General features: G+C 47.9%; 1 protein-coding gene across 1 annotated transcript in view; it reads left to right on the plus strand.

Moving 5' to 3' along the window:
• The first annotated feature begins 284 nt into the window (after window positions 1-284).
• The window catches only part of UGT8 (UDP glycosyltransferase 8), a 54,775-nt gene continuing 36,966 nt past the window's right edge, over window positions 285-18,093 (plus strand). Inside the window, exon 1 of the mRNA XM_075420887.1 lies at window positions 285-669. The gene's annotated coding sequence lies outside the window, so the exon portion shown is untranslated. The remainder of the gene's footprint in view (window positions 670-18,093) is intronic.

Consider the following 18,093-nt stretch of genomic DNA (forward strand, 5'->3'; position numbering starts at 1 on the left):
GTGGGCAGGCAGCACCGCGGCGGGCCTGACCCCCCCACCCTCCGGCCGCCGCCGCGCCCGGACCGATTGGCGGAGGGCGGCCCCGGTCCCACCCGCCAGAGGCGGGCACAGGGGCCCTGCCCCGGCGGGAGCTCCCCCGCTGCCCGGGGCAGTGCATGGGGCGGGAGGGTGCCCGGGGAGCCGGACGGCAGCTCGCTGCTCCAGCGAGGGGGAAGGCGTGAGGGGAGCCTTTCCTCGCTCAGCCGAGGGTCCCGGCGGGAGCACCTCCGCGGGGGGTCGGTGGCGGCGCCGGTGCATGCGTCCGGCGGGCGGCGGGGTGCCGGGGCGGCAGCGCGGCGGAGCGGAGCGGGGGCAGAGGAGAGTGATGAGAAGTTAAGGGAGGACGGAGCGAAGGTGCCCTCTCTCCCCTCCTCGGCCGGCGCCGCAGGGGCAGCCCAGCCCGGCAGCAGGTGCAGCAGAGCCTGGGCGGAAGGGACAGGCGGGCCCGGCGCCGCAGCGGAGGAGCTGCGGCGGGAGCACGGCCTCAGGCCGGGGCCGGACGGAGCCGCGCAGCTCCCGCTCGACTGAAGGAACAGAGCGGCAAAGCGGAGCTCCGAGCAGCGGCTCTCTCCGGTTTTCGGCTCGTTACCAGAAGCAGCGACGTGGAGAAACGGCCCTGAAGGGAGAGCGGTGAGGGAGCTCGGGAATAACACCGGGGGGCAGCGGGAGCGGGGGGGAGGACGAGGCGGTCCCGGCTCCGCCGCCCCCCTCTGAGGCGGGGGACGGAGCGGAGGTGGGCGAGGAGAAGGGGGGAGGCTCTCGTTTCACCTTGCTGCGTTTTTTTCAGTTCCCCCTCTCCTCCTGCTTGCTTTCCTTCCTCCCCTCCCGTAACGCAAGAGGAAGCCCTGGGCGCCTTGCATCACCCCGGTGCGGAGGGTCGGGAGGAGGGAGGGCGATGGTGGGGCTGGGGGGGGCGGCCGTGGACTGTCTAGGACGAAGCCGCCTGGGAACGGGAGGCCGTGGCGATGCGGCGTCCGTGAGCAAGGGGAGCGGCGCGGAGGGGACAGTGCGACCTGGGAGGGCGGGAGGGAGCGCCGTGCCCTTGCGGGGCTGCTGAGGGGCGGCATTTCTGCGCGGGGAAAAAAGAAAAACAAAAAGGACGCTTCCCCACCCGCCTGTACCCTGAGGTGAGCTCGGGCGGCTGCAGCGGGGAGAGGAGAGGCTTTGGGGGCGGCGGGGAGCGGGACCGTCCCCGGGAGAAGGTTTCTGCGCGGCACCTGTGCGGCACGGCCGGGCGGTTTCCCTCTCCCTGGCCGGCCGGCCGCCCTCCGCCTCGGGCGCCGCAGCGGTCAGCCGCGCCGGGCTGAGGAAGGTGAGCGCCGTGAATCGTGTGAGGAGAAGGAGGAGGACGCTTAGTCGTGCTGTTCCTCAGCGGAGGGCGGGCACTCCGGAGAAGTTCGGGGGATGAAACCAGCGGTGACCGGGCGTGCCGGGCGGGGGGTGCCCACCGCCGGCCGCTTTACTTGGCGCTCGGGCAGGCGCTGCCGCAGGCCCCGCGCGGGGGGGGCGCTGGCTTTTGGCCACCGACTCGGGCTTAGTTCAGCCTTGCGTTGCGCTTTGCCCCTTCCACAGGCACTACCTGGAGCTGCTGCTCGGCCACTGGTATCGCCGTGAGGGGCTGTCGCCGACAGCCGTCCCAAAGCTATGCCAATCGGGCAGCCACATTTGCTTGTGGAGGCCCGGTAAATATTTTTATTATCCGGCTGCAAACTTAAAGGTGTGATGTGAGGGACCTCCGTGTGAGTATTTAGCCCTGGGACGCGTCTCGAGTCTGCTGGGCTTTCTCTGAATTAGCTGAGTTTCGAGCAGTCCTGCCTTGCCTTTGGAGGAGGAACATTGCGTAATTGCTGCTGTTCCTCCCCTGTGAGTTTAAGAACAGGGTAAACGGTTAAGCATAGACTTTTGAGTGAATACGTCAATAAAGTTGTGGTATTTAAACAAATTAAATGGTATCTTGTCTTTTATGACTTGTTTACGTAGTCGTTTTAGTACTGACTATGGAACAATAGGAAATCATTAAAAAATACAGAGCCTGTTCTGCATGCTCATCAGTTCTGTGGGGATGGACAGCAGTGGGTAACTCTTAATAGCAGAGATCCTTGAAGGTCTTCCCCCCCCCCCCCCCCCCCCGAAGCAAACACGTTGAAAGTAGCAGTTTAGTTATTCATGTTATGACTAGGCAACTTAGTTTTAGGAATAATTCACACAATATCACTTGTTTCTAGACATTTATTATGAAAATTGTCTTGGTTACAGTTCCTATCTGAATCTACCTGCCTAGTTTTCCACGCAATTGTCACACAAGGTCACATACATTTTAGCTGGGCTAGTTTTATAGCACCAACACAACACAGTATGCAATTAACCTTTACTTCACATTTCCTTGTTGTTTTGTTTTGGTCCTGATCCAGGCCAAACACTGCATACCGCAGTGGCTGTGTTTTCAGAACTGCTAACTAGTTCGTGCTGGAGTCTTTCAGATGGTTTTCATGATATTGTGAAAATATTTTTTGAAATACAAGGAAATGAGTACTTGGCCTGACTTTTGCACAACATTTGCCATCAACAGAGGCTTTTTACAGGAAGCAAGAAAAGAAAATTATTTACATTTTGTTTTATGTGTCTGTGAAGTATATAGATTCTGAGGTGGGAATCGTGTAGAGTACTTTGTAAATGCCCGTTACACTTTATCTTCTTAGAGTGCTCTAAGCAGTTGGGTTTTTCTGAAGCAGGATTTGGATGGAGAAACCTGTGGGGCTAACCGGGGCTTGAGGAAAGGGCATCTGAGACAATCACTGCATCCTCATTCTGCGCAGGATGGTGTCACCTGAGCTTTCCTAGGAATCCTCTCCTTATCTGTATGAGTGGAGTAGAGGGCAGCTGACTTGCTAAGGAAGTGGTAATGAAGCAGTAGATTGGTTTTATATGCTTCTGGCAGCTTCAGTTTAGTGGATGGCTACTAGCCGCTGTAGTTCATTGGCAGTCATTGCAACTATAGCTTGGGCTTGGCCTGTCATCAAGGCAGGGCTCTGTCACGAACTCCAGATTGATACCCTGTGATAAACTTACCTGTTTTAGTTATTGTTCAGAGAAATTGAAGTTAGTCAGAACTACCGTGTCTCTGAAATTTTAATGCCATATTTATCACGGCATGATAACTGTGTTAGTCGGTTTGCTTGGAGGGACTGTGTTGGGCTGGTAAACAAATGCCAGGGTGCTGTGGATTGTGACAACATGGTCTAATTAGTAAAGAAAAAGTAAGAGAACCTGCCATAATTCTCTGCTGTATATAATTTGCTATAGATTGATTTGGCTGATTTCTAGCAATACATTTTATTTCCAGGAATCAAGAAAAAAAAAAATTAAGTCTTCTGTGTGTGGTAGGTGTGACTCCATCTGCAGACGTTGGGTGAGAAGGTGCTATGGTAAGCTGCCACATCCCTAAAGCAATGCCACTGAACGTAGCTTTGTGTATGGCCTTTTCTGTACCTGTTGAGACTTGTACAGGGGATGTGTTTTGCTGAAACATTCCTCCTACCACTTCAGAAATGTTCTGCAGTTCATTATACTAATAACTGTAACAGCAATGCCTATTGTGACTTGATTATTTTCTAATAATGCTCTTCCTGAGCATGAGCTACATTATTTCTGCCTTTAATGGCTGAGTGTTTTATTGCCCACGCCTACTTTCCTTTGTGTTTTCTGCTTTGGGTTCTTTAAAGCGCTTCTTTCCACATCAGGGTTTTAGTCAGGTGCTTCCTTTGGAATAGTACTGATAATTCATCTCAGTTTGCTCCGTCTTGATTGAGTTCCTTGTCAGTCAGTTACTACAAAAATCACACTGCAGTATTAAAAGCTATTGAGATGTTAGTTTTAAGATCATATTGAAGAGTATTCAAGAGATGCTTACTACATGAAATCCCTTTTCTCTCCAGATACTAACTCTTAGCAGAAATGTTTAAATTTCTGTTTCAGTATTAGAGACTGCTATTTAAGGGAACAGGATTGTGTTTGAGAAATGCTGATACATTAGAAGCAGTTGAAGTTGTTCACCTGCTTTTGTTGGAATTTTATTCTTTGAAAAATTTCCAGCATGGATTTTTATTTTTTTTTTGAAAGTATCTTTGGGCTGAAAACTGACATTCTGATACAGCTCAGAGTGTTTGTCAGTAGGCATTGTGGAGGGCTCTTCTTCCTATTTTCCAGGAAGTAAAACACACTAGAAAAATTTAATAGAATTCTCTGTTCTGAAATGTCTGGTGGTTTTTCCATTTTTCTCCCAGGACAACTACGCTTGGAGTGAATTTCCAAGACGTGTGACGCAAGGTTTCTTGAACCCTTTGAAAAAATATGTCTAGTGTTTTATGACACTGGGGATGTATATATCTTAAATGCTCAGTGTGTGAGGTCCTGTATAGTACTCCTTGTAAGGAAGATGTCTTTAAATTGCCTGTAGCTTTGTAAAGAATACCGCTTAGGAATTGATCACTGCTATTTTTCATTGCAAGTAAATTAAAATATGTTTCATCATAATGTTTTGTTATCTAGTAAGAGAAGAATTTTTCACTCTTCTTTTTGCTGTTACATAATCGCACCATCTTATTTTGCTAGTTACATGAAAGATTTCGTTCTACAGGTCTTGACTTGGAGCCAGTGTGTTGGAGTAGTAGTGAGTCCTTTCGTTTGGAAGCTTTTGATATTTTTAGTTTTTAACATAGAATTTTGTGTGTGTTCTTAATTCCAAAATAATGGGAACAGTTGATGACATTACCTGTGGTTTTATGGAATGATTTGAATGTTAGCTGTTAGAAACAGTGCACCTGATCAGCTATGCCAGAGGCTAAGGGACACTTGCTGTGTGCTTGCTGAGTCTTGAACTTTAATCTGTAGATTGCTTTTTTAGAAAAAAGAGTAGCTGCTAGCCCAGTTCAAAAAGGTGGTTTTTATATGGGAAGAAGTGATAGTAAATGGAAAAAAGATCACCAGACTTTGCATTTTTACACATTGTTAATGTAACAGTTACGATTTAAGGGAAAGATAATGTAGGTTAACTGAGTTCTAAGTTGTACAGTTCAGAGTTGCAAGAAGTAGTTACAACCTGATTTGTTATGACAATTTCTTTTAAGTAGCACAGTTGTAATGCACAGAACTTTATTTGTATAGGGGATCAAGTACAGCTTTCTTCACTGATCTATGCTGTTCTTTTCTCCTGTGAATGGATGGTTCAGCTTCATGAGAAAAGTGTCTTAAAACTTTTCTCCCATCGTACTCAGTAACTGAAGGGAGAGTTAACGGGAAAACTTGGGTTAAGTTCAGATTCTGAACTCAGCTGGAAATGAGCCTTGATGCCCTGGTGAAACATTGTGCTTTTCAACAATCAAACCAAAAATGAAGGAAGTTGTCTCTCGGTGTGTTCAAGGGGAGGTAGCAGTGTGGGCATAAAATGTGGAGGACCTTCCGAGTTCCTTAATTTAAGGCACTGTATTCCATCAGAGAAATTGTTTTCACCCAGACGTTGATACCAGTCTTTAAAAAGTTATTTCCTGTGTTTGTTGCATGAGAGGATTGAGTGCATAGATGTAGCACAACCTTCAAACACTAAGTTCTGAAATTCAAGGCCTCAATTGTGAAGATATTGATTAAAATGCAGTTACATATGCTGAATTTGCTGATTTTTCTACCCGCCTCCCACCCTCTCCAACTTGGAAGTTACATGACTTAAGTCAAATGAATAAGGCTTTGTAATATAATGCCAAGAACACCAATTCATAAAATAAAGGTATTAAAAAAAACAGTAAAAACTTCTAACAAAAGTAAAGTAATAGCATTATAAAAACCTGGCCGGTACTCATGTGTTGTAACTTACTTGCCCTTAACTTTCTTTTCAGGACATGACTGTTGTCTTCCCAATTTAATGTTTAAAATGAAAAATTCTGAAATTCAGAGAAAAGTCAGGTATTTTCTTAGTTTGTGCTATAAATGGGATCAAAGCAGCATATCTCTGAATGAAATGTGGGTTAGGAATGGAAATTTTGGCCAGAATACTCTTTATAGTATTATATAAACATTAGAAAAATTTGAATGGCTTGTAGGTGCACAGGTTGCTTTTAAGGTGAAGTGGGAAGTACAGCTGAGGAGCCCACTGCAGCTGTCGAACCCAGCAGCGAAGCGGGATGCACTTTCTGCAGTGTGCAGTGCCTTGAGAGGGAATCTACTCTTCTGAATGCAGTGGTACGTCTCCTCTTGGCTATGTCTGTCCTTAAACCAACTGGGAATGCAGATTTAGTTATGAATTTGAACCTGTTTTGTTTCATGGAAAATAATATGTCCTGGGTTTGGCCAGGACAGGGTTAATTTTCACCAGACTCCAGGAAGGGGCACAGCCGGGGGGTGGGGGCTGACCCCACCTGGCCAAACAGAGCCGGATATTCCATACCATGTGATGTCACGCTGGGTTCTGGTGGGGGGCGGCGCGGCGGGAACTCTCTCGCGGCTCGGGAGCGTGCGGCGCCGGTGCGGTCCGAGAGAGCGGGTCTGTTTTTGTCGTGTTTTCTCCTTATCTGTATCGTTGTTGTTAGTGTTCCCTCTGTTTGCTGTTCTGTTAAACTGCCCTTATCCCGATCCACCAGTTTTCTGCCTGTTTTCTTTCCATTCTCCTCCGCACTGCGGCGGGGGGAGGGGCGGCCGCGTGGCGCTTTTGTTGCTGACGGCAACCGAAACCAAAACATTAAATTGGTGCCCAGTGTGGGGCAGGGATAACGGCAGGGCTGAGCAGCGGGTGTTAAAACTGCTTTCTTAGATTTTTGTTAAAATCTTGTTATAGGCATTTTTCTGTGTTAGTTAAACAGTCGCCGGAAAAAATGGTTCTGTCTGTGACCAGATGGTTGTGGTTTTTGAATCCGTACTTGCACTATGTTTTCCCTGTGGTGCTGTTCATTACATCGGGGAAAAGGATCAGGGTGATGATTTTGCTATACTGTATGATATCGACTTATGACATGATAACGTCAATGTGCATGAAATTAGGCTTGTATTTGCATGTGGCACTGCGGTCATTTCCATGCCTTGGGTCCTATGTCCTAGAATTTGTTAATAATCAAACCCAATCTGTGGGGAAAACCGAAGGGGATACGTTCCCCCCCTCTCTCCTTCAGGCCAGTCCTAACGGCTTTTGATAATTTCGAGTACCCATGGGATGCTCAGGCCAGCGGGTTTCTATTGTTATGCCTCCTGAATGGGTTGCAGGTTTTGTTTAGGGTTAAGCAAGCAGTTAAGAACATCATGCAGAGACCTGCCCCGGGGCCGGATAGCTGTGAGTGGCTGGGTGTGTGGGACAGCATGGGCAAGTACCTAGGGCAGTGGACACCCCCGATGTTTTTTAAACTCACCCCTGAGCAAGTACAGAATCCGGAAAAACTAGTAAAATATCTGCAAAAAGTGTGCTGCCACCCTGGGAACTCCAGAGAGACACAGATCACAGCAACGTGCTGGGGTCTGGCCCATGCCTACCGAGCTGCCCTGTTTTAACACTGTTCAGTGCCCTAAAGGGGAAAGGGGGGGAAATGAAGCGGCAGGCACTGCGACTGGCACTGCCCCCCCAGCCGGCCCTGCAGCCCCTCCAGCCCAGCAGGCAGTCATAGCCCCCCCGACTGGCACCATGGCTGCTGCAGCCACTGGTGTGGTCCCGGCTCCCTGGCGGGCACGGCAGCTGCTGCAGCTCCAGCCACAGGCACAGTGACTGAGCCCAATGACCAACCTGTGCCGGTTGCAGTCGCCCCCGTAAAACTAAAGAAAGACGCAAAGAGAGCAGATCGCTCTGGGAGGGATGATGATGAGCCAGGGTCATTGCAGGAGATAGAGACAGAGATCATCACCCGGTCCCTGTCCCTGGGCGAGCTGCGAGACATGCGGAAAGACTTCAGCCGCCACCCAGGAGAGCACATTGCCACCTGGCTGCTGCAGTGCTGGGATAACGGGGCCAGCAGCTTGGAATTAGAGGGCAAGGAAGCCAAGCAGCTGGGATCCCTGGCCAGGGATGGGGGCATTGACAAGGCCATTGGGAAGAAGGACCAAATCCTCAGCCTCTGGAGGAGACTTCTGTCAGGCGTGAGGGAGAGGTACCCCTTCAGTGACGATTTTGTGTGCTACCCTGGTAAGTGGACCAATATGGAAAGGGGTATTCAGTACTTGAGGGAATTAGCTGTGCGGGAGCTGGTTTACTGTGACACAGACGATGAGCAGGTACCCACAGACCCAGATGAACTCCAGTGCTCACAATCCATGTGGAGGAAGTTTGTGCGGAGCGCACCATCCTCATATGCCAACTCACTGGCAATAGTAGACTGGAAAGGTAAAGAGGCACCAACAGTGGATGAGGTGGCTGTCAGACTCCGCCAATATGAGGAAAGTCTCTCTTCCTCCCTTGTCTCAGCTGTGGAGAAACTGGTCAAGCGACTAGACAGGAATATGTCCTACTCCCCACCTGTACGGGCCAGTGTCTCAGCTATTAGGGGCAAGTGTTTCTCTGCTCAGGAGAGGGAATACAGAGGCTATACACCACGGGGCACCCTGTGGTTCTACCTGCGTGACCACGGAGAGGACATGAGGAAGTGGGATGGAAAACCCACCTCAAGTCTAGAGGCACGAGTGCGTGAGTTGCGAGGTAAAACAATCACAAAAGGGGATTCTGTTAGGAAAAATGCCGCTCCAGTTTCCAGCAGCCAGCTCTCCAGACCACGTAGACAGTTTGATCTTGATTCCGATCCTCTGGAGGGGACCTCCAAGTCATTTTTACAGCAGGTGAGCAGCAGATTCTCTGACCAGGATTAGAGGGGCCTTGCCTCCAGCCAGTTGGAGGAAAGGGACAACCGTGTTTATTGGACGGTGTGGATTTGGTGGCCTGGCAAGTCAGATCCACAAGAGTATAAAGCTCTAGTGGACACTGGTGCACAGTATACTTCAATGCCATCAGAGTTCAAAGGGTCAGAGTCCATTTGCATTTCTGGAGTGACAGGGGGGTCCCAAGAGCTGAGTGTGTTGGAGGCTGAAGTGAGCCTCACTGGGCAGGACTGGCAGAAGCACCCCATTGTAACTGGCCCCGAGGCTCCGTGCATCCTTGGGATAGACTATCTTAGGAGAGGGTATTTCAAGGACCCAAGGGGGTATTGGTGGGCTTTTGGCATAGCTGCTGTGGAGACGGAAGAAATTAAACAGCTGTCCATCTTGCCTGGTCTCTCGGAGGATCCTTCCGTTGTGGGGTTGCTGAGGGTTGAAGAACAACAGGTGCCAATCGCGACCACAACGGTGCACTGGCGACAGTATCGTACCAACCGAGACTCCCTTGTCCCCATTCATCAGCTGATCTGCCAGCTGGAGAGTCAAGGAGTGATCAGCAAAACTCGCTCACCCTTTAATAGTCCCATATGGCCAGTGAGAAAATTTACTGGAGAGTGGAGACTGACAATAGACTACCGTGGCCTGAATGAAGTCACACCACCGCTGAGTGCTGCCGTGCCAGACATGCTAGAACTTCAATATCAGCTGGAGTCAAAGGCAGCCAAGTGGCAGGCTACAATTGACATCACTAATGCATTCTTCTCCATCCCTTTGGCAGCAGAGTGCAGGCCACAGTTTGCTTTCAACTGGAGGGGCATCCAGTACACCTGGAATCGACTGCCCCAGGGGTGGAAACACAGTCCCACCATTTGCCATGGACTAATCCAGACTGCACTGGAAAAGGGTGAAGCTCCAGAACATCTGCAGTACATCGATGACATCATTGTATGGGGTGACACAGTGGAGGAAGTTTTTGAGAAAGGGGAGAAAATAGTTCAGATCCTTCTGAAAGCCGGTTTTGCCATTAAGCGAAGTAAAGTCAAGGGACCTGCGCAAGAGATCCAGTTTTTGGGGAATAAAATGGCAGGATGGGCGCCGTCAAATCCCAATGGATGTCATCAACAAAATAGCAGCTATCTCTCCACCAACCAGCAAAAAGGAAGCACAGGCCTTCCTGGGTGTTGTGGGTTTTTGGAGGATGCACATCCCAAATTACAGCCAGATTGTAAGTCCTCTGTACCACGTGACCTGGAAGAAGAATGATTTTGAATGGGGCTCTGAGCAACGAGAGGCATTTGAACAAATTAAATGGGAGATAGTTCATGCCGTAGCCCTTGGTCCAGTCCGGTCAGGGCAAGATGTTAAAACCGTGGTCTACACCACAGCCGGGGAGAATGGCCCAACCTGGAGTCTCTGGCAGAAAGCACCAGGGGAGACTCGAGGTCGACCCCTGGGGTTTTGGAGCCGAGGATACAAAAGATCCAAGGCCTGCTATACTCCCACTGAAAAAGAGATTCTGGCAGCATATGAAGGCGTTCGAGCTGCTTCAGAAGTGGTCGGCACTGAAGCACAGCTCCTCCTAGCACCACGATTGCCGGTCCTGGGCTGGATGTTCAAAGAGAGGGTCCCCTCTACACATCATGCCACCGATGCTATGTGGAGTAAGTGGGTCGCTCTGATCACCCAGTGCGCCCGAATGGGAAACCTGAGTCGCCCAGGAGTTCTGGAGGTCATCATGGACTGGCCAGAAGGCAAAGATTTTGGAGCATCGCCCGAGGAGGAGGTGACACGTGCTGAAGAGGCCCCACTGTATAACCAGCTGCCAGAAGACAAAAAACAGTGTGCCCTGTTCACGGATGGGTCCTGTCGCATTGTGGGGAAGCAGCGGAGGTGGAAGGCTGCTGTATGGAGCCCTACACGACAAGTCGCGGAAACTGCTGAAGAAGGTGAGTCCAGCCAATTTGCAGAGGTGAAAGCCATCCAGCTGGCTTTAGACATTGCCAGCTGAGAGAAGTGGCCAGTGCTCTATCTTTACACCGACTCTTGGATGGTGGCCAATGCCTTGTGGGGGTGGCTGCAGCAATGGAAGAAGAACAACTGGCAGCGCAGAGGCAAACCCATCTGGGCTGCCCCATTGTGGCAAGATATTGCCGACCGGCTAGAGCAGTTGGCTGTAAAAGTCTGTCACGTGGACACCCACGTCCCTAGGAGTCGGGCCAGTGAGGAACATCAAAACAACCACCAGGTAGATCAGGCTGCTAAGATTGAAGTGGCTCAGGTGGATCTGGACAGGCAACATAAGGGTGAACTGTTTATAGCTCGGTGGGCCCATGACACCTCGGGCCACCAAGAAAGAGACACGACATACCGATGGGCTCGTGACCGAGGGGTGGACTTGACCATGGACACCATTGCACAGGTTATCCATGAATGTGAAACATGTGCTGCAATCAAGCAAGCCAAGCGGGTAAAGCCTCAGGGGTATGGAGGAAGATGGCTAAAATATAAATATGGGGAGGCTTGGCAGATTGACTACATCACACTGCCACAAACCTGCCAAGGCAAGCGCTATGTGCTCACAATGGTGGAGGCCACCACCGGATGGCTGGAAACCTACCCTGTGCCCCATGCCACTGCCCGGAATACCATCCTGGGCCTGGAAAAACAAGTCCTGTGGCGACATGGCACTCCTGAAAGAATCGAGTCGGACAACGGGACTCATTTTCGCAACAGCCTCATAGACACCTGGGCCAAAGAACACGGTATTGAGTGGGTGTATCACATCCCCTACCATGCACCAGCCTCTGGAAAGATCAAGCGGTACAATGGGCTGCTAAAAACCACTCTGAGGGCAATGAGGGGTGGGACTTTCAAAAACTGGGATACCCATTTAGGAAAGGCCACCTGGTTGGTTAACACCAGAGGGTCCACCAACCGGGCTGGTCCTGCCCAGTCAAAACCTCAGCGCCCCATAGAAGGGGATAAAGTCCCTGTAGTGCACATGCGGAACATGTTAGGGAAGACAGTCTGGGTTAGTCCTGCCTCGGGAAAAGGCAAGTCCGTCCGCGGGATTGCCTTTGCTCAAGGACCTGGGTGTACCTGGTGGGTAATGCGGAAGGATGGGGAAGTCCGATGTGTACCTCATGGGGATTTAATTTTGGGCGAGAATAGTCCATAAATAAATTGTATGAAGTTAATTGTTAAATAACCCTGTCACTCTCTGTTATCACTGTTATAATTGTTATATTTTGTACCAGTAGTAGCATAGTAAGAATTCTCCAGATTAAAGAAGGATGGACTTTTTTGATGAAAACCTAGCAGAGCACAGCGATGATGGAACTGGACCTGGTTTTCAACAACTGGCACCCAGCAACTTCATCAAGATCAACATCTCCTGCAGACTGTGGGCACGGGCCGCACCAGATATATCTGCCGTGAGCTCTGGATGCAGCAAGGGACCGCCCATCACCACACATCACCTCTCCTGCCACTGAAGACCATTACGACAGATGGAGCCCAAAGTCATGGATTAAATGAACTGAACGGACGCTTTAGAGTGATGATCCATAGACTAAGGGAATGATATCTGGAGACAGGAGAAGTGGTGGTGATCAGCTGGACAATGGGGGACCTGGGCATGACGTAGATGGTATGGAATAAGGGGTGGATAATGTCCTGGGTTTGGCCAGGACAGGGTTAATTTTCACCAGACTCCAGGAAGGGGCACAGCCAGGGGGTGGGGGCTGACCCCACCTGGCCAAACAGAGCCGGGTATTCCATACCCTGTGACGTCACGCTGGGTTCCGGTGGGGGGGGCGGCGCGGCGGGAACTCTCTCTCGGCTCGGGAGCGTGCGGCGCCGTGCGGTCCGAGAGAGCGGGTCTGTTTTTGTCGTGTTTTCTCCTTATCTGTGTCATTGTTGTTCCTGTTTCCCTCTGTTTGCTGTTCTGTTAAACTGCCCTTATCCCGATCCACCAGTTTTCTGCCTGTTTTCTTTCCATTCTCCTCCGCACTGCGGTGGGGGGAGGGGCGGCCGCGTGGCGCTTTTGTTGCTGACGGCAGCCGAAACCAAAACATAATATTGTCCCTCCCCTCACCACAGTTTGATTAAATATTTTTGTGGAAGGTGAAACATGGGAAATAGACATAGGAGTAACAATATGAACATAGATGTTGTGCCAGACACATAAACATTTTGTACCACTGGAAGTTCTATAATGAAACATTCTTTGAAGTGAGCACTTAATATGGTTTCTCCCTTCTCACTGTACCACCTGTTACTGAGCTGTGGTAGTAGTCTATGTTATATCTGTTTCAGATTAATAAGATTTAGTGCTTTTTTCATGGGATAGTTGTTAGAGAATTTTAGATGCTGTATGCAAGCAGTTAAATGTTTATTTTGTAAGTTTGCTTGGCAAGCCAGTTTTGCCAACTTACCATAGTGTAAACAGGTGCTGAAAGGTACGCTTTCTTTCTTTTATAACATGGGTGTTATAAAAGCACCTTGGACCTTGGTAGCATTATCTTTCTTCAGAGCATTCTTGATGAGAAGGTGTGTCTGCCAGTGAAGAGCTTGCAGGTGATGTTTGACATTAGCAGTACTCAGAATAGAGTGCATGCTGCAGGCAGCATGGCTTCTGCAGGAGTTACCCTTGGGGGAATGAGAGGGTTAACCAACTCTGGTGTCTACAGGGTCAGGAGGTCAGAAATGTTGGCTAGAAGGGGCTCTGGAAGGTCTTGTACAAATTTCCAGTCAATACAGAATTGTTGGCAACGTAAGATCAGGTCAGCTGTGACTTTTTCATCCAAGTCCTGAACGCCTTCAAGGATGGCAGTTCCCCACCCTCTCTAGTAACTTCCAGTGCCACACCGCTCTTCCAATGAGAGATTTTTCTAGTGCCACTCTGAACTGCTTAAGCTGCAATTACTGTTCCTTCCAGTAATGGAAAACTGGTAGCCAAGGAATTTGGCTGTGAAGCTGAATGGGAAGATCTGGCAAGGTGGACTGGCAAAGGTGGAAACAAATGCGTACTCTGATTGCTCCTGTTTCTTTGAAGACCCTTGTTTCTATCAAGTTGCTGCCTGGTTGCCAGGTGAGGCTTGTGTCTGTTCCTGATGGTTCCCAGGGCACCAGCTGAAATTGTGTTTATAGCTTGTAGGCCTTAGGTAGTGCTGCCCGCAAATGTGGTGGAAGAGGTGGGCCAGTTTTTCATATGAGAATCTTGCAATGTTGGTACTCCATCAAGTGAGCTAAAGGCGTGGGAATCTTGCTGCTTCTCCATACCTTGCTTGCAAGAAAGATCTCAACTTCTTTCTTCTAGGGTTCTCTTCAAGAAGCATCTTATGCCTGAGTGAGCTTTGAGGAGACTGTCACAGTAGTCTAAATAAAACTTGTATACCAGTGTACTGTAAATACAGAGATTTGTGGGAGAATTAGACCCTTGTTTAAACCTTGGAAGAATGTTATTTCTTGTCCCTGGGTTCAAAGAGACTGAACTTTGAGGTGTATGTTGGTATGCGTGGTGTTTAGTCCCTGGGCACAGAAATCTCACTTAAGAAATAGAGCATAAAATGCTTGTGGGATGTTTTCTTTACATACATTTTTCTTCCCAGCACTCTTAAAGTGGAAAATTTCAGGTGTTCTTTAGTAATGTGACTAGATAGGCCAGCATAATGTTCGGGGCATCCGTTGCTTGTGGGGCCTGAAAGTCTGCAAATGTGAGCTGTTGTTGTAAATCTTATGAGGATTTGCGTGGAAACTCGCCCAAGGACAGCTGATGACTATCCAAATTTTTCTTTCAAAGTTGAGAATCTTGTATAATAGATCCGAGTCTGGTGTACAGTGTGTCAAATTTAATAGTGTAATCTAAAGCTGCCATATTTCTTTAATCATGCATAGTAGCGAATCTTTTAATTATTCTGTTTTGTGGTACTTTGGTAGTTGTTTTGCTTATTTATCAGTTAGCTTTATTTTCATGAAAGTACACTCAAGAAGGTTGGAGTATTCAAAATAATCTCAGACTACACTTTTTATTGAACAGTCTATCTTGCATTGAACTATTTACTAGTGAAATAACTTGATAGCCTATAGCAGGGCTGTAGTTAAGAGAACATGTTTCTATTAAAGTGCCATCAAGTATTTATGTAGTGATAGTGTTCAAAAAGTTGTAGTTGCTTTCTAGAAGTGGAGGAAGACCCTCTCATCTCCTATAAAGTGCAGTTTCAGTGGGTAGGAACATACACATGCACATGTAGAAGCACTCGATAAGCGTCTGGATGGTTTATGGTTTGTTGTTGATTTGTTTTGGTTTTACACTGGGATCATCCTCTCTGAATTACAGTCCTAGAGCTGTGAATCATCTTGTCCCTCTGCATGTTTGGATCTGTGTTGCTCTTTGTTTTCCTTAATGTTTGTAATTTAACAGATTGTACCTAAGTCTCAGATTGTCTTTGAAATTCCCCAAACCCTACCTTTAGACTCTTTCCTTTCTAAGGTTGTAATCCAGTTTTAGTCAACTACTGATACTAGGAATTGCCAGGAAGTTTGCGTGTATTTAAAAATCTGTATACAGCTACTGCAAAACCCACCGTGTCTGTTGTTAACTATTACTGGAGTGTGGTCTGCACCCTTCAGAAGGTTGCCAAGTTGATTTCTGTCCCCTCTCTGTGATGCGGTCTTGCTCTTAAAATCAGAGTCTGAGGATTATACTACATGGAGAGAAAAGCTGTTACATACGGTACTTTTACCTTTAATCTAACAACTGAATTCTGCTAGGACGTAGTTCAAAGCAGATACTGCAAAACAAATTTGAAAGCAAAGGACAGTGATTTGCTTTAAAAAAACCTACCTGTAAGTTTCAAAACAGAACCTAATGATGAACAGACTGAACAAGCTAAATGTTGTTGGAATGTGTGTTGTTGCATACAGTCTTGAGCAATTCTATTATTTAATTGAGCTGAGTAAGAGCAAAACATTATCAAGTATTTTAACTTTGCATAAAGTTGTATTTCCCATTGCAGAAACAAACCTGCTATAGTTTCCCCTGTGATTCTGTTTGTGTGGCTAGTTAAAATGTAGTTACTTGCTATAGGATGAAGTCAGAAACAGAACAAAGAAATTCATTCAGTGCTTCTAGGTGTCATGTGATGGTGTGACCAGGGAGAGCCTGTACCAAGCTGAAGCTAGCTGTAGTGGAAAATGAAACATCCCCCAAAACTATTATTAAAGTTAAAATAAAATCCCAATAAAATGTGGTTTAAGTTTAAAACAGATGTGGTTTCAGATCCTGAGGTTCATTCATGAGGCAAAATAGCGTGTAACTATTGACTGCGTTTGCTGCACCAACATATTGAGCTTACTCCAAAGTTGTGTTCTGCAATTTCTTCCAGCCCCTTCTTCAGAGAGTTCTTTTATCAAAGGAGAACCTGTCACTGATGAAAATGTTTGAAATTGGGCAGAGTTGGGTTTTTTCTTTTTCCTTTTTATTTTTGCTGTTTCATTCAGCCAGTATTTCAACCTGTCTTTTGATGCCAATGTGGAAGAGAAGGCTTCCTGGGCAGCTTCGACCCCTCAGTGGAGACATCATTGTCTCCATCAGCTGCTGTGGCACTCGTGCCCCCTGCTCTCGCTCTCTGCAGGTAGCAGGTTTGCTTTTTCTTTCTGCACTTACTCTGGTAGCTCTTGGCTGTGCAGTGTGAAACACGTTCTGGTATGTTATTCTGTTACTGGGCTCTTCTGAGCAGTGCAGTGTGACGCAACAGGAGCAGGGCCAGCAGCTTGTGAGCCGGTAAACAACACTTAAACAGCACTGCTGTCCCTAGGAAATGTGGAGTAACCTGTTGACTTCTCTGTTAATACCCCCACCTCTCGATGTCACAACATCATTTCTGGTTGTGTGCTTTCTGCTGCCAAATGGCTGCAGCAGGTTGAGAAACATTGCTTTCAGATCTCAGTACTTGGAGGAAAGGTTTCCAGAAGTTGAGGGGACTCTGTCAAGGGACTTCTATGTTGGTGCCAAAATACTGCCGTCTTATGTGAATTCACAGTAGCTATGAGGAAGACGTGTAACTTGTCAGGAAACATTATCACGTTGTTTTGAATGAACTACACAAATCTCTCTGCAAGGAATATACGTCTCTCACTTTCAGATAGATGGATTTTTTGCTATACATAGTCAGCATTTATCTTTCCAAGGTGTAGAAGCTGGGAGTGGAGTAACCATGGGCAGCAAGGAGAAGACCTGCATAATGCAGAGCACCAAAGCGGGGAAATCAGAGTTGCTTGCACACTGACTCAGGCTGCATTTGGTTGAAGGCACGTAAGTTTTGGAGCAGGCTTTGTCTTTCTCGGGTTCCTGCCCTGTGCTTCCTTTCTGTCCTGAGGTCCAGGACAGCACATCAGCTCCGTTGCAACACCACGTGCATACATGGTCAGCTTTGCTCTGGCGCAGGGCCTGAAGTAGTGAGCACAGCCCGACCTGAGCTGCCATGCTGCTGTGTCTCTGCGCTGTCCTCCCCCTGCTCCCAGTCCCAGGGATACTGGGCAGCTGCCGAGCTGCTGGGACCGGGAGCCTGTCCTGGTCTTGCTGTGTTCTGTCAGACCTAGGCCAGCAGCAGAAGGGATGGGGTTTTTCTTCATGGAGTGCTTCTAAGCCTGACTGACCTGTACAGAAGAATTTGCAATACCACTCAGTTTTAACAAAACATGGACAGGTAGGCTAGTGTTTGCAAGTGCTGCTAATCCTCACTACGTAAGGTGAGAGACGTCTAGATTCTAAGGATCTTAAAATACTCTGTTTGAGTTGCACAGCAGAACAAAAGAGAACTTGCTCTTCTGGCTCTTTTTACTTTCACTTGGGTTACTAAAGTATATTCTTGAGGTATTTTGAATTGTAACTATCGTATCTGGTAGGTCTCCGAACATTAGTGTTTTGTAGGGTGTAAAATCTTTAGGAAACTCACTTTAATGCAGTTACTTGGACTAAATCTTGAAAATGGATACTGGTACGATAGTGACATTCACTAAAATATATCTTTTTAACTGAATACTGTTTGCTCAGTTCTAGTGTATAGACTGTTAGGAAATGTAAGTCATGTGAAGGGGAATGTGTCTTTGCCCTGTTGTAAAATACTCACGTTATGAAAATACTTGATTAGACTTTAATCCTTTACTCAGGTAAATTTCTTCTTGACTGATGCTGTCAATACTTCAGTATTATAA

This window comes from Opisthocomus hoazin, chromosome 5 (genome assembly GCF_030867145.1).
Source record: "Opisthocomus hoazin isolate bOpiHoa1 chromosome 5, bOpiHoa1.hap1, whole genome shotgun sequence".
Taxonomy (NCBI): domain Eukaryota; kingdom Metazoa; phylum Chordata; class Aves; order Opisthocomiformes; family Opisthocomidae; genus Opisthocomus; species Opisthocomus hoazin.